Below are 13840 nucleotides of genomic sequence, written 5' to 3'. Positions count from 1 at the left end.
GGTCCAAAAGACTCTGCATGATTAGCCACGTGTGTTGGCTTTAAGTCCTTAGTCTTCAACGCCTCTAGCTCTCTAGTGAGCATCTCAACCTTAGCCTTTAGGTTATCTTCTTCCCTGAGATGGTAAATTCCACCACCATTTAGGTTTCCTGCAGGTCGTGACCTATTTGTGCTCTCAGTAGCACTAGGTCCAGTCCAAGTGTGAGCTTTTTCAGCAAGCTCATTGAGGTATTCTATGGCCTCATCAGGATCTTTCTGTAAGAACTCACAATTACACATCATCTCCACAAATTGACGCTCTATAGGTGTAAGTCCCTCATAAAAATAGCTCACTAAGCGCCAATTCTCATACCCATGGTGAGGACACATACTCAATAGCTCCTTAAATCTCTCCCAAGACTGATACAAAGTCTCACTGTCCTTTTGTACAAAGGTGGAGATTTGCCTTTTTAAAGCATTGGTCTTATGTTGGGGAAAGTATTTATTAAAAAAGACCTGAGTCATCTCATTCCATGACCCAATAGATCGTGGTCTCAAAGAGTACAGCCAACTCTTAGCTCTATCCTTCAAAGAGAAAGGAAAGAACTTAAGTCTCACAATGTCATCAGTTGCATTTTGACTATGAAAAGTCGCAACTACTTCCTCAAACTCCCTAATGTGCACATATGGATTTTCATTTTCCAAGCCATGAAAAGTAGGGAGTAACTGTATCATCCCTGTTTTAAAATCCAATTGGCGAATATTAGCTGGAAACATGATGCATGATGGTGTGGCTGTGCGTGTAGGGTGGAGGTAATCCTGAAGGGTCCTAGTGGGTTGATCTTCGTGTTCACTCATTTTCTCAAAATTAGAAGAATTATCAAACAAATGATCAGAAAAATTAAACTCTGACTCTAATACAGGTCTACAAGCAAACCGACCCAAGGCGTCTCTATACCTGTGCATGCAAGGTAGAGAAAAACCCAACACTAAAAAAAAACTACAAAAAGAAAAAGAAAATAAAAAAAAGATGCAGTAAGCTAAAATAGGGAACGAAGTTACCGCCTTTACAAACTGTTGAAAAGAAAAACCATCTCACAATTCTTCTACCGTCTCCCCGGCAACGGCGCCAAAATTTGATTACACTCAAAGAATAACGCGGTAGTCGTAGCACAGCTTTGGGGTGTCGATTCCACAGGGAGACAAATTAAAAGAATAGCAAGAGGAACAAAGAAACTAAAGAAAAAATATTAAATAAGTAATAGAGAACAAAGATTAATTTTAAATGTAAATTCAAGTGAAGCAAAGTGATTAATAGAAAAAGTACTCAAATTTAACAAACAGTAGAGCGTCGGGAATCCCTTGCACAAATCTGGTATTTTAATTATTCTTAACTCATTGGATAACTCAATTAGGAACTCAATTCCCGCAATTCCCAATCGGAAGGTATAGATTTATAAACCAGACTTAAATCAAATGTAACCCTTTGAAAAAACATTCACCACTTTTAAAAAACGTGAATTACTACCCCTATTGATAAAATCCAACGATGACAATATACTCAGGAAGCGATATTGCAGCAAAAAACTATATCAATATAGATAAATAATTGATCCAAACATAATCAAAGAACTAATCCATTCAATAGAAAAAGCATGACTGAATCCATAAACACAATAAATTCTATGATTATTCGGAGAAGAAAACATCAACGATGAATTGAGAATGATAAAACAAAAGAGTTTTAAAAATTGAAAATCAAATACATGAATTAAGAATAAATTAGAAATACCATCTAATGTGCAAGTTCATCCCTAACCCTACTTGAGAATTTAGTTGCCCATAAATATAATGGACAACAAAAATCTCCAGAGAAAACTGAAGCGAACGGTGGCCATAGAAGTGATTTTCTCCTCTCTTCAGATCTTCCTCTTGTGCCTCTTTCTCCCCTCCATTTCGTGCTAATGATATGCTTATATAGGGTAAGAAAGAAACCCTAATGTCCTCTTAATTTCCGCATAAAAAATTCGCTTAAATTTTAGGACTTATCTTGATAGCCACTTACAGCCTTCAGGAGTTGGAATTTGGAAATCCTTATTAGAGATAAAGTTATAGCCCTTTAAGATAGCTTTCCAATGCATCAAGAATCGAATCAATCCGATATATGAGTAAAACGATACAGTCAAAAGACTAAAGTATGTCTAGACTGTCTCCTAGCGAATTTCGGACTTGGACTTCTTGTAGTTTGATTTTATGATTTTTTTCTTTTTCTTTTCTTCCAAATTGCTCTCAAACCCCATGAATGTCCTCCTTTGAATTTGGCTGGGCTTGACTTGCTCTTTTATAAACTCTGAAATTAGACATAAAAAAACTGCTTAGGAGTATCCCAACGTAAATAGAAATTCAATTTAAGAATACACATTAATTCCTATGATTTCTATTCACATTTTAGTATTTTAGTCCAATAATAGGGTATATAGAGTGCACTTTCGCATACTCATCAGGATGGTGTCGATAGAGACTTGGGGAGCATCAAAATGACAATACCATCTTTTCAAGGTAGAACTGACCCAGAGGTTTATCTAGAGTGGGAGAAAAAAAATAGATTTGGTATTTGATTGTCATAATTACTCTAAGGAGAAGAAAGTCAAGTTGGCAGTAATTGAATTCACTGATTATGCTATTATTTGGTGGGATCAATTAGTGACCACTAGGAGGAGGAATAATGAGAGGCCTATAGAGACATGGGGAGAGTTGAAAGCTCTCATGAGGCGGAGATTTGTACCTAGTCACTACTATAGGGGGACCTTTATCAAAAGCTCCAAAATCTTACACGGGGGTCTAGGAGTGTGGAGGATTACCATAAGGAGATGGAGGTGGTTATGATTCGTGCTAATGTAGAAGAGGACCGGGAGGCCACCATGGCTAGATTTTTGAGTGGTTTGAATAGAGATATAGCCAATGTGGTTGAATTGCAACATTATGTGGAGATAGAAGACATGGTGCACATGGCTATGAAGGTGGAGAGGCAATTAAAGAGAAAAGGGACAGCAAGGTACACTTCGGTTTCTAGCACTACTTGGAAATCAAAGTGGGATAGGAATGATCCTGCTGAAGCAAAGAGAAAGATTGAACCACCTAAGGGCAAAGATGAGGGACCTAGCAGCAAAGCCAAGGTAGAATCTCAACCTTCAAGGCATAGAGATATTAAATGTTTTAATTGTTTGGGTTCAGGGCACATTGCTTCTCAATGGCCAAATAGGCGAGTGATGATTATGCGTGACAATGGGGAGGTGATGACTGAGAGTGAGGATGATCGTGATGGAGTGCCCGAGTTGGTTGATGCTAGTGATGACGAAGGAGTGATATACGCTGTGAGTGAGTCTCTTGTTGCTAGGCGTGCTTCAACACACACATTAAGGTGGATGATGCCCAGCAACAGAGAGAGAACATTTTCCATACTAGATGCCACGTCAACAGCAAAGTATGTAGTATGATCATTGATGGAGGGAGTTGTACTAATGTGGCTAGCACTACTTTGGTTGAGAAATTGAATTTACCAACCTTAAAACACTCTAGACCATACAAATTGTAGTGGTTGAATGATTGTGGGGAAGTTAGGGTGGATAGACAAGTGTTAGTTCCTTTTTCAATTGGGAGGTATCAGGATGAGGTGCTTTGTGATGTTGTGCCTATGCATGCTGGCCATATTTTGTTGGGGAGGCCGTGGCAGTATGATAGGAGGGTGACACATGATGGGTTCAAAAACATGTACAGCTTTGTAAAGGAGGGCAAAACAATCAAGCTTGCTCCTTTAACTCCAAGCCAGGTCTATGAAGACCAACTGAAACTGAAAAGTGAGGTTGCTCAGAAAAGAAAGAGTGAAAATGAGACTGATAAAAAAAAAAGAGTGAAAATGAGAGTAATCAAAAAGAATGAGTGAAAAAGAGATTGAGCAGAAAAGAAAGAGTGATAGTGAAAATGAGCACAACAAAAAGAGTGAAAAAGAAAGTAGAGATGTGGCTGAGAGTAGAGAAAAAAGAGTAGAGCCACGAGAGAAAAAAGAAAGAGAGTCTACAGAGAGGAAAGGAAAGACAAAAGTGAGTTTCTATGCCAGAGAGAGTGAGGTTAAGAGGGCTTTCTTCGCAGATCGCTCTATGATTTTTCTTGTCTATAAAGAGTCTTATCTTACTCTTGATGACACTCACCAGTCTCTTCCTAGTTTGGCTATTTCCTTGTTGTAGGAGTTTGATGATGTATTTCCAGAGGAGATGCCTAATGAGTTGCCACCCATTAGAGGCATTGAGTATCAGATTGATTTTGTACCAGGAGCTGCTATTCCAAACCGACCAGCCTATAGGAGTAATCGAGAGGAGACAAAGGAGCTTCAGAGGCAAGTTGAGGACTTGATGAGCAAGGGGTACGTGAGGGAGAGCATGAGCCCATGTGCAGTACCAGTGCTATTAGTGCCAAAGAAGGATGGGACGTGGGGAATGTGTGTTGATTGCAGGGCGGTCAACAATATTACAGTAAAGTATCGGCATCCCATTCCTAGATTAGATGATATGCTTGATGAATTGCATGGCTCTTGTATTTTTAGTAAAATTGATCTTAAAAGTGGGTACCATCAAATTCGAATGAAAGAGGGTGATGAATGGAAAACTGCTTTTAAGACCAAGTATGGCCTTTATAAATGGTTGGTTATGCCATTTGGACTTACAAATGCGCCCAGTACTTTCATGAGATTGATGAACCATGTCCTACGTGCATTCATTGGCAAGTTTGTGGTTGTGTATTTTGATGATATCCTAGTGTACAACAAGGACTTAAATGAGCATATTGAGCATTTGAGATGTGTGTTTGATGTGTTGAGATGTCAAAAGTTGTATGCTAATTTCAAGAAATGTACCTTTTGCATGGAAAGAGTTGTTTTTCTTGGATATGTTGTTAGTACAAAGGGTATTGAGGTGGATGAAGAGAAAGTCAAGGCCATCAAGGAGTGGCCAACGCTAAAGAGCATCACTGAGGTAAGAAGCTTTCATGGCTTAGCTAGCTTTTATCGGCGTTTTGTTAAAGACTTTAGCACCATTGCTGCACCACTCACTGAAGTCATTAAAAAGAATGTTGGCTTTCATTGGGGGGCTACTCAAGAGAATGCTTTTGCCACCATTAAAGAAAGGTTGTGCTCTGCACCTGCGCTAGCATTACCTGATTTTAACAAAGCTTTTGAGATTGAATGTGATGCCTCAGGTATAGGGATTGGAGCTGTTTTGATGCAGGATAGGCGGCCCATAGCCTTCTTCAGTGAAAAGTTAAGTGGGGCCTCATTCAAGTACCCAACTTATGACAAAGAGCTTTATGCTCTTGTTTGTGCATTGAAGACTTGGCAGCACTACCTGTAACAGTCTGCTAGAAATTCAATTGTGGAATTTCTATTGACTTTAGGAACCTCGTGAAGACTCTATAAGCTTTCATGAATCCACTAATCGCATAGGTTTTAGCCTGTCAACATAGTTAGTGTTATCACTCACTATGGTGCCAGAAATGCGATTTTAATTATTTGAGATAGTTAGAAGTGTCAGAATACATTAAAGTCTACACCACTAGGCTTAATTAAATATTTAGGATTTTTTAGTACTAAATTTATTACGTTTATTTTTGGAGTGAATAGTAACCTCGGTAAACGTACTAAGCGTAGTGTTTTCAAAATCACAGTGTGAAATGTCCAAATTAGGTTAGCGATATTTTATTTGGACACTTAGCAAGATCTTAACCACACATAATGAATAGTATTAGATACTTAGCACAAAGAGAAACCATTAGATGGAATTGTGAAGGAAATCAAGGTGTGAGATCATGACACCTAAGTAAAATACACATTTGGAAAATATCTTAAGAACAGAGATTTAAAATACACATGGAAAGATTTTAGCCACCTTACTCTTCCAAGTCTCCTCCACATTTGGAAAATATCTTAAACTGATTTTTGTAGATATTATTGGATAGAATATTTTGAGATAATCTTTTATAGATATTTTGGGTAGAAGAAAACTACACTCAACTCTCAACTCCAGCCTTATCATCTTCCTTATCTCGTCCATAAGCATCTCCAGCCATCACCCACGAACTTATCTTCATTTACACGTTCCTTTAAAAGAATATCAAACACTTTCTCTCGGACAGCTTTTAGGAGTTCTTTTACACGCCCATTTCGAAGCTTTTGTAAGTGTTTTATCATAAAGTCTCCTTCATATAAGTTGTTCCTTTTTGAGTCTAGTTTACATGGATATCTTATTTGTCCCATTTGAAGATCATTTGGTCAGTAAAATATTATGTAAACTATAGAAAGGTCATTCTGGGAGATAAACTGGAGAATATGTTATAGTTTGGAGTTTTTGACCAAGCTAATGGATAGATATTGGTCCGAAATTTTTATGGAGTATTGTTAACATGTATATATGACTATTGGTTGAGGATTTTTGCATGATTAAAGTTTTGATGAAAGATTTTCTTAGATTTAGAAACTTAGAAACTGGAAGAGGAAAAACAGTTTCTGTTTTGAGAAAGTTTAACTCTTTGGTGGTCTAAACCTATTCTAATGAATTTGATAATTTTATTGGAGGATCCTAAGCATCTTATATACATGTTATATTATTATTTTGAAGATATTTGATGTTAGTTTCAAAGATATGAAATTTTATGCAAAGAGATATTCAAATAAGCCAAAGTGTGGATGTTCTTGGCTAAATTTATGTTTTGGTTAATTTTTAACCATGTGATCTTGGATTAGAAGCTTATATATGTTTTAGGACATCTTTTTAAACCATGTGATGGTTTGGTTTGAAGATCACATCTTTGTAAGTCATAGATCAAAAGGTTAATCAAAACAAGTTAGAAACAAAAATCAATGGAAATAGTATATGGGAATTTCGGCCCTATGGAGTTTTAATAGTTGTGATTAGTTTTAAATTTTTCTAAATTGATATTTGAGTTGAGGAAAAAATTTACATGAGGCATGTAAATTTTGGTGACTTTTGGAGTTAGTATGCAAAATCCTTAAGTTATAGGTAAAACGGTCATTTTCCTATATGTAGAGATTAAAATGTAAATTTTACTATTTAAGTAGTATTTTCCATATTTCAAATTATTAGTGATTTAGTGCTAACTTTTAGAATCACTAATTACAGTTCCTCGTGATCGCGCTTGAGGTTTTATAAGAAACGCAGAGATCGAGGTAAGTTAGTTTTTAACTTACTAGTAGTCTACTGTGTATGTGTGCTAAGTAAAGGAACTACAGTGTATGTATGTGTGTTATCATATATGTCATGCCATGCCAAGTTATCACGTAATTGTCTATTATACAGAATTTACAAGTACGTCATGCTAAGTATGTCATCTATTACATGTATATCAAGTCATGTAATATTCACTGTTGCAAGTATGTCATGTTAAATATGTTGTCTATTATATGTTATTTCATGTTACGAAATGTTTCTATCTCAAGGTGGTCATGTATTTCAAGTTATGTTCAAGTCACATTATGTTACGTCAAAGCTTCAGTCCTTTCGTATTCCAGTCACGTTTCATCTTGATTACTTATGTATGGGGTCACAGCAATTGTGACGCATACACTATGTGAGACACAGCAATTGTGACACGTAGAATACATGGGGCCACAACAACTGTGGAGTATGTATTTAAGCAGTTAAAGAATAAGTTTCCGTATAATACATGGGGCCACAACAACTGTGAAGTATGTATTTACACGTAGAATACATGGGGCCACAACAACTGTGGAGTATGTATTTTTCATGTTAAGTCAAGTTTGTGTAGAATACATGGGGCCACAACAACTGTGGAGTATGTATTTACACGTAGAATACATGGGGCCACAACAACTTTGGAGTATGTATTTTTCATGTTAAGTCAAGTTTGTGTAGAATACATGGGGCCACAACAACTGTGGAGTATGTATTTACACATAGAATACATGGGGCCACAACAACTGTGGAGTATGTATTTTTCATGTTAAGTCAAGTTTCAGAACAAGTTCATGATAAGTCAAGTTCATGTCAAGTCAAGTTCAGTTCATGTTTCAATTTAAGTTATGTCAATTATGCTATATTGTATGCCAAGTTATGATTTAATTACTTATGAATTTGATTATGCATTTATGCTTTTACTGTCATCCATGCATCATTAGCCTATATGGAAGTTTTTTGTTAACTTGCTGAGATTTGTAATCAAATCTCACTGTGGTAGTCCCAACTACCATTCCCCCCGAATGGTAGATCTTGTTACAGGACCTGAAGGAGAATCAGGATCTGACCAATTAGACACAGTTGACTGAGCGACGATGCGACGTCAATGTTAATATAGTAGTTAATGTAAATTACTACTTGTACGATGGAGTTGCATCTCCAGTACTTTTTGGATCATAATCATTTTGGACTAGTGTTATGATCTTAGTTGTTCAATGAGTCTTTATATATCAAGTATGTTTTAAGCATTTGGGATATTTTCAATTTGGTGCATAGTATTGCTAAAGAAATAATTTATCCGCTGCGAATATTGCATAATGTTAGATGCATGTTAGGAACATTGCACCTTATATGTCATGAACGGGGGCAGGTAACCTTGTATTACATGTCTTGACGCTTCAAATGTCCGTCCAATCCCAAACGGAATTTGGGGGCGTCACACTACCTATGGCCTAGGGAATTTGTGATCCACACCGATCATGAATCATTGAAGCTTTTCAAGGGTCAAGGTAAGTTGAATAAAAGGCATGCTCGTTGGATGGAATACATTGAGACATTTCCATATGTCATCTGTTACAAGCAAGGTAAGGAGAACATTGTTGCTGATGCTTTATCTCGAAGGTATGTACTTCTTACTTTTATGAGTGCTAAGATACTTGGGTTTGAATATGTGAAAGACCTATATGACGATGACGTTGACTTCTCTAATGTGTACATGGCATGTGATAAGGCGGCATTTGGTAAGTTTTACAAGCATGAGGGTTACTTGTTTAAAGAAAACAAACTTTGTGTGCCAAGTTGTTCTATGCGTGAATTACTAGTGCGTGAGGCACATGGTGGGGGATTAATGGGACACTTTGGTGTCAAGAAGACTTTGGATATTTTGCATGAACATTTCTTTTGGCCTAAGATTAAGAGAGATGTCACTCGCATTTGTGGCAGATGCATTACATGTAGGAAGGCCAAATCTAAAGTGTTGCCACATGGGTTGTATACACCCTTACCCGTTCCTAGTGAACCATGGGTCGACATATCTATGGATTTTGTTTTGGGGCTACCTAGGACAAAAAGGGGTAGAGATTCTATTTTTGTGGTTGTGGATAAATTTAGTAAGATGGCACATTTCATTCCATGCCATAAAACAGATCATGCCACAAACATAGCTGACTTGTTTTTCAGGGAGATAGTGTGACTCCATGGTGTTCCCAGGAGTATTGTTTCTGATAGGGATGTTAAATTCCTTAGCTACTTTTGGAAGGTGGTGTTGTGGGGGAAATTGGGCACCAAGCTCTTATTTTCGACTACTTGTCATCCGCAGACTGATGGTCAGACTGAAGTAGGTAATAGGACCTTAACTCAGCTTTTACGCACTGTTGTTCATAAGAATTTAAAAACTTGGGAGGATTGTTTGCCATTCATAGAGTTTGCATATAATAGGACCATGCATACTACTACTTCATATTCTCCTTTTGAAATTGTTTATGGATTCAATCCGCTTACCCCTTTAGATTTGATGCCTTTACCAGTTGATGGCAGGAGTAGCTTGGATGGACAAAACAAGGCAGAGTTGGTGAAGTCACTCCATGAGAGGGTACGGCTTCAAATTGCGCAAAAGAATTAAAGGGTTGCTTCCCAAGCCAATAAAGGGCGAAGGCGTGTCATCTTTGAACCTGGACATTGGGTTTGGGTTCACATGTGCAAAGAAAGATTCCCAGCTCATCGGAGGACTAAGTTGCATCCTCGAGGAGATGGACCTTTCCAAATCCTTGAGAAAATTAATGACAATGCCTATAAACTGGATCTTCCAGGTGAGTATAATGTGTCTGCTACCTTCAATGTTTCTGATCTTTCTCCTTGTGATGTAGGTGAAGATTCGAGGTTGAATCCTTTTGAGGAGAGGGGGAATGATGGGAACCAAGGCAGGCCTACTCTTAAAGATCTTTTACAAGTTCCAGATGGGCCAATTACAAGATCGAGAGTCAAGAAGATCAAGGAAGCAATGCAAGGATTAGTACAAACCACTTGGGAAGAAGCTAGCAAGAGCCCAACACTCAAGATGGGCTTGAAAGAAGAAGAACCAGCTTTGATCCACTTGATCCAAGCTGTGGAAGACTTGACTTAGAAATATGGCCTTTAGATATTAAGGTTTTCAATTTGTTGAAACGATTTTTATTATTAGTTTTGAATAAGTGGGTTTGAGGATGCTTAACCCATATATGTCTTACTTATTTGAACTAGGGTTTAGAAGTACTGTAGCATGACACTATTCACTCTACAGTACCCGCGGCTACAGTTCACTAAGGGCATTTTTGAGAGAAATTGTCTCAAATTTTAGTCTAGGGTTTTATCATGTTTTGGGGAGGGTATTTAAAGTATGTAACCAGCCATTTCAAGGCAGACATTATTTTATTTCGAATTTTAATTGTGAGTGAGTTTTCTCCTCTTGTTCTTAATTGAACTCTTGAACTTATCAAATGTAAATCACAACCTTTGTGGCGTTCTTCCTCGTAATTTGAGTTCTTGAGACGGGATTTCAACGGGTCTAGATTTTGATATAATCTAGGTTCTTGAAACGAGTTCTCAACAGGTCTAAATTCTCCATCCATAGACTTGAGTTTGGCGTTCTTGGGTAAGTTTTCAAATTGATTGTGGGTTTAAGCGATTCTCTTCCCGCGGGTTCATATCACCATACCATTGGTTTTCCTCAAGTCCAACAAGTGCCACAAACCCCTAAGGCTCCCACTTGACGATATTTGAGCTTCTAACTTGAGTTCAGGGCATTAATATACTTGCAGATGATTAGTAACATCTAAACCATGTTTTGACCTTAATTTCCCTTTGAATTATATCTAACATTTTTTATCTGAACTTTCTTTGTAATTTTCTTATTGTTTTTCAGCAATACAGACCAAGGTAGAAGTTTAACCTTGATCCAACACATATCATTAGAGTGGCAAAGACATGTCAATGCACAATCACCACCAATCAGCCATGTGCACCTTCTTGTGCATTAAACCAAAACAACTCCCTAGCCCACGCCATTTCAGTCGTATTTTCTCCAACCACACATCCTGATATGAACCCGCGGGAAGAGAATCCCTTGAACCCACAATCAATTTGAAAACTTACCCAAGAACGCCAAACTCAAGTCTATGGATCGAGAATTTAGACCCGTTGAGAACTCGTTTCAAGAACTTAGATTATATCAAAATCTAGGCTCGTAGAAATCCCGTCTCAAGAACCCAAATTACGAGGAGGAACACCCCAAAGGTTGTGATTTACCTTTGATAAGTTCAAGAGTTCAATTAAGAACAAGAGGAGAAAACTCACTCACAATTAAAATTCGAAATAAAATAATGTCTGCCTTGAAATGGCTGGTTACATCCTTTAAATACCCTCCCCAAAACATGATAAAACCCTAGACTAAAATTTGAGACCATTTCTCTCAAAAATGCCCTTAGTGAACAGTAGCCGCGGGTATTGTAGCGTGAACAGTGTCATGCTACAGTACTTGTAAACCCTAGTTCAAATAAGTAAGACATATGTGGGTTAAGCATCCTCAAGCCCACTTATTCAAAACTAATAATAAAAATCCTTTAAACAAATTGAAAACTTTAATATCTAAAGGCCATATTTCTAAGTCAAGTCTTCCACAGCTTGGATCAAGTGGATCAAAACTGGTTCTTCTTCTTTCAAGCTCATCTTGAGTGTTGGGCTCTTGCTAGCTTCTTCCCAAGTGGTTTGTACTAATCCTTGCATTGCTTCCTTGATCTTCTTGGCTCTCGATCTTGTAATTGGCCCATCTGGAACTTGTAAAGGATCTTTAAGAGTACGCCTGCCTTGGTTCCCATCATTCCCCCCCACCTCAAAAGGATTTGACCTCGAATCTTCACCTACATCAAAAGGAGAAAGATCAGAAATATTGAAGGTAGCAGACACATTATACTCACCTGGGAGATCCACTTTATAGGCATTGTCATTAATTTTCTCAAGGATTTGGAAAGGTCCATCTCCTCGAGAATGCAACTTAGTCCTCCGATGAGCTAGGAATCTTTCTTTGCGCATGTGAACCCAAACCCAATCTCCAGGTTCAAAGATGACACACCTTCGCCCTTTATTGGCTTGGGAAGCAACCCGTTCATTCTTTTGCGCAATTTGGAGCCATACCCTCTCATGGAGTGACTTCACCAACTCCGCCTTCTTTTGTCCATCCAAGCTACTCCTGCCATCAACCGATAAAGGCATCAAATCTAAAGGGGTAACCGGATTGAATCCATAAACAATTTCAAAAGGAGAATATGAAATAGTAGTATGCATGGTCCTATTATATGAAAACTCTATGAATGGCAAACAATCCTCCCAAGTTTTTAAATTCTTATGAACAACAATGCGTAAAAGCTGAGTTAAGGTCCTATTAACTACTTCAGTCTGACCATCAGTCTGCAGATGACAAGTAGTGGAAAATAAGAGCTTGGTACCCAATTTCCCCCACAACACCTTCCAAAAGTAGCTAAGGAATTTAACATCCCTATCAGAAACAATATTCTTGGGAACACCACGGAGTCGCACTATCTCCCTGAAAAACAAGTCAGCTATGTTTGTGGCATCATCTGTTTTATGGCATGGAAAGAAATGTGCCATCTTACTAAATCTATCCACAACCACAAAAATAGAATCTCTACCCCTTTTTGTCCTTGGTAGCCCCAAAACAAAGTCCATAGATATGTCGACCCATGGTTCACTAGGAACAGGTAAGGGTGTATATAACCCATGTGGCAACACTTTAGATTTGGCCTTCCTACATGTAATGCATCTGCCACAAATGCGAGTAACATCTCTCTTCATCTTAGGCCAAAAGAAATGTTCATGCAAAATATCCAAAGTCTTCTTGACACCAAAGTGTCCCATTAATCCCCCACCATGTGCCTCACGCACTAGTAATTCACGCATAGAACAACTTGGCACGCAAAGTTTGTTTTCTTTAAACAAGTAACCCTCATGCTTGTAAAACTTACCAAATGCCACCTTATCACATGCCATGTACACATTAGAGAAGTCAACGTCATCAGCATATAGGTCTTTCACATATTCAAACCCAAGCATCTTAGTACTCATAAAAGTAAGAAGTACATACCTTCGAGATAAAGCATCAGCAACAATGTTCTCCTTACCTTGCTTGTAACAGATGACATATGGAAATGTCTCAATGTATTCCATCCAACGAGCATGCCTTTTATTCAACTTACCTTGACCCTTGAGATGCTTCAATGATTCATGATCGGTGTGGATCACAAATTCCCTAGGCCATAGGTAGTGCTGCCAAGTCTCCAATGCACGAACAAGAGCATAAAGCTCTTTGTCATAAGTAGGGTACTTGAGTGAGGCCCCACTTAACTTTTCACTGAAGAAGGCTATGGGCCGCCTATCCTGCATCAAAACAGCTCCAATCCCTATACCTGAGGCATCACATTCAATCTCAAAAGCTTTGTTAAAATCAGGTAATGCTAGCACAGGTGCAGAGCACAACCTTTCTTTAATGGTGGCAAAAGCATTCTCTTGAGTAGCCCCCCAATGAAACCCAACATTCTTTTTAATGACTTC

General features: G+C 38.1%; 1 non-coding gene across 1 annotated transcript; it reads left to right on the top strand.

The window, feature by feature from the left end:
• The first annotated feature begins 348 nt into the window (after positions 1-348).
• Positions 349-456, top strand: LOC122302027. Its single transcript, XR_006240277.1, has one exon. It is a non-coding gene; the product is annotated as a small nucleolar RNA R71 (small nucleolar RNA).
• The last annotated feature ends 13384 nt before the right edge of the window (positions 457-13840 follow it).

Source organism: Carya illinoinensis, chromosome 2, assembly GCF_018687715.1.
Source record: "Carya illinoinensis cultivar Pawnee chromosome 2, C.illinoinensisPawnee_v1, whole genome shotgun sequence".
Taxonomy (NCBI): domain Eukaryota; kingdom Viridiplantae; phylum Streptophyta; class Magnoliopsida; order Fagales; family Juglandaceae; genus Carya; species Carya illinoinensis.
Note: the sequence above shows the minus strand (reverse complement) of the source record. Positions and strands in the feature narration are given on the sequence as shown.